A 3640-nucleotide genomic window follows, 5' to 3' on the forward strand; every position below is an offset into this window, starting at 1 on the left:
CAGAATCACCACTCTTTTCTCTAATGTTTTTAGTGTATATTCTGAAACATTGGCCAGCCACTGGAAGACACTTAAAATATAGATTCATATTTGAAATGCCCTGAGTGGATATTAAACTTTTCACTGTAAATTCCTCTGTCAATGATGGGCAGATAAATTTGGAGAGAAATTTGAGTCTAACTTTTGTCTCAATAAAACAGGAACATTCCTTCTTTTCGGCCATAGGAACGACTTTGTCCCTAAGTGGCTGAGATCCACATCAGTTTGAAGCGCCTCGTGTGAAGCAAAAGGACAGTTTCATTATCTGAACAAAGCAACTTGGCCTCGTTGCGGGAAGCTCATTAATTTCAAATGGAAAATAATCAGCTCAGAAAAGGATGGGTGGGATCCTGTCTTCCTCTTTTTCCTGTAAATTAGAGGAAAATAATTTTTGGCTGAAAGCTGGCTTGGCAAGAGGTTTGACTCGCCAAAGAAAAACCCCTGTTGAGAGCAGATAGGTTACGACCGCCCAGAAAGCAAGGAGGACAGCTGGGGCCCCATGTCTGCATCCATTTGTCCCACACTTTTGAAATTGGCAGTGGTCTCTGCGGCTTACATCACAAGAGGGTTTCCATAAGGCTCACCTTTTCCAGGCAAATGTTCTCCTGCAAGTGTTCTCTGTAAGAATTTATGGGCCATTAGTGACCAGCTACAGATTTCCAGATGCCCATCTGCTACTTTCTCTCTTTCCCCTTTTTCTGTTCTACCGAATTGGAGATTAATGTTTGGGTGGGCGAGAAGAGGCTGAGAGGAAGTAAAGGAAAATAAGAATTTCTAGCTTTTTTAACAGTAATAATGAAAGCGAAACTTGAAAACCACCGGATCCTATGCCTTAGTTTGCAAAGACAGAAGCAAATTAAATGCAAACACTCTATCTGCATAAGCAGCTCATTTTTCAGCTTCCTTCTGACATTATTTTCATCACTCTCTTTCTCCTTCATCCAATTTTTTTTCTTCTCCTATTTTTCTCAACCTGTTTCATTTTTTCCTTCTCCAACCCTTTCCTTGTCCATCTTTCTTCTTCCTTATTCTCTGTCCTTACTTTCTCCTTTAGTCTCTCCTTCTCAGTAATTTCTCTCCCCAACGGCAGACAGTAGGAGAGTTCTGGATTTCGTGTCCCATGACCTGAGAATGGAACAAGATATGAAGCCACTTCATTTGGTTCATGTGGTAGCAACAATAGAGTCTTTCTAAACATTTACAGTGACCCAAGGAAATGCTTAGGATAAAATCTCTTTTAGTGTCTCCATATTGTCCTCTTGCACTAGGATATTTTTTAAATTGCGCTGCTATAATATTTATTAAAAACATAATTTAAGAATTTGGGGCTTGTAAATATTTCAGTATGATTTTTAAATCAAGGCTAAGATGCATGGTAGCTTCATACCTACAGGTGGCTTTAGGTTTTATTTTACCTTTTTTACTTTTTTTGTTAGTTTTATTTTTAAGATTTTCCAGAATAATCGGTATAATAGATCATCACAGTAATCTCTGTGTTAGAAAAGCCTTCTTAATTATAATCAAATTGGCTAAGTGTTCATGTTTTTAAAATTATTTGATGATGTTAGTAGTTAAAAGAGAACACATTTAATTGTATTCTTTTGGGATATTTTATTAATTGTGTTAGAGTGCCCTCTTACACGGATTTGGGAAGAGCCCCCTCTTTTGCCCACGGGAAGCTCTGGTCCTGAGTGCAAAAGCTCCCCCATCTTTCCACAGCAGCGTCTGGTAGCCCTTTGCCCGTGTCTTGTTTACCAGGGTTTGCCAGTTCAGATCCCGGGTGTGGACCTACACACTGCTTGTCAAGCCATGCTGTGGCAGGCGTCCCACATATAAAGTAGAAGAAGATGGGCACAGATGTTAGCTCAGGGCCAGTCTTCCTCAGCAAAAAAGAGGAAGATTGGTGGTAGATGTTAGCTCAGGGCTAATCTTCCTCAAAAAAATGGGGGAGGGGGAGGAAAAGACTTCTTATCATTTACTATATACGAACAAAAATAATTAAGTTATATAAATCATCAGTATATAACCTTTAAAGAATATTAAACAAATGGCAAATCTACAATCTTACTGCCATGGGTGGTGCAATGATTCGTTTCATGTGTCAACTTGACTGGGCTAAAAGATGGCCCAGACAGCTGGTAAAGCATTATTTTGGGTGTGTCTGTGATGGTGTTTCCAGAAGAGATTAGCATTTGAATTAGTGAACAAGGTAAAGCAGATGGTGCCTCCCAATGTGGTGGGCATGATCCAATCCCTTAAGGGCCTGAGTAGAACAAAAAGGTGGAAGCAGGGTGAATTTGGTCTCTCTCTTGAAGTTGGGACGTCATCTTCTCCTTCTTTGGGCATAGGTCCTTCCTATTCTCAGGCCTTCAGATTCAGATTGAATCATGCCACAGGCTTTCCTGGTTCTCCAGGCTGCAGTTGGCAGATGGGGAACTTCTTGGCCTTCATAATTATACAATCCAAGCCTCTTTTATATATATAAGAGGAGATTTACATATCTATATTGATATCCTGTTTGTTCTGTTTCTCTGGAGAACACTAGCTAATTTGCATGGGGGCCGCCACGATTCCCCATTCATTCATGTGGCCTAGACTGGTCCCACTAGTGTGGGATCCAGTGTGACCACCTAGGCTATTTGTGACTTCTGGAACCCATCAGCATTCTGTTTGTCTGGGTTAACGCTCCTAATTCTCCTTTGCATAATTGTCCTTTTGCCTGCAGTGAAGAGTCTGATCAATTCCTCATCTTCACAGGAATGTCTTCAGAGTAAGAAAAGTATAAAAATAAAGTAATATAGGGGCTGGCCCCATGGCCAATTGGTTTAAGTTCTGTATCCTCTGCTTCCACAGCCCAGTTCGCGATTTCGGATCTTGGCGCAGACCTATTCTGTTTATCAGCCAGGCTGTGGAGGCATCCCACATACAAAATGGAGGAAGACTGGCACAGATATTAGCTCAGGGCTAATCTTCCTCAAGCAAAAATTTAAAAAGAAGATTGGCAACGGATGTTAACTCAGGGTGAATCTTCCTCACCGAAAATTTAAAAAATAAATAAAATAAATATGGTGTCATCTTCCAGAGAAAACACCTAAATAAATTATTGTTTGAAATTAGCAGATATTTACACAACATAATGCTGGCAATAAATCGTTAGAGTCATGGCTGGACTCAGCTATCTTTGTCTTCACAGGCATTGCAAGTATCTGGCATGTAACAGGCTCTTCTTAAATTTTGAATTAATATGTGAAATAAATTAAATAGGTTCTAATAGCATTCTAGAATTTGAGAATACAAGAGAAAGAGAGAGAGATAAAAAAAAGAGTACAGGCAAAAACCAATATTTCAGCATCAGAATTAATTATTTATATTAATTGAAGATTCGTCGGGGCTGGCCCAGGGGCATAGCAGTTAAGTTCACACATTCTGCTTCGGCAGCCCAGGGTTTGCCAGTTCAGATCCCGGGTGTGGACCTACACACTGCTTGTCAAGCCATGCTGTGGCAGGCGTCCCACATATAAAGTAGAAGAAGATGGGCACAGATGTTAGCTCAGGGCCAGTCTTCCTCAGCAAAAAAGAGGAAGATTGGTGGTAGATGTTA

This window comes from Equus caballus, chromosome 29 (genome assembly GCF_041296265.1).
Source record: "Equus caballus isolate H_3958 breed thoroughbred chromosome 29, TB-T2T, whole genome shotgun sequence".
NCBI classification, from domain to species: Eukaryota; Metazoa; Chordata; class Mammalia; order Perissodactyla; family Equidae; genus Equus; species Equus caballus.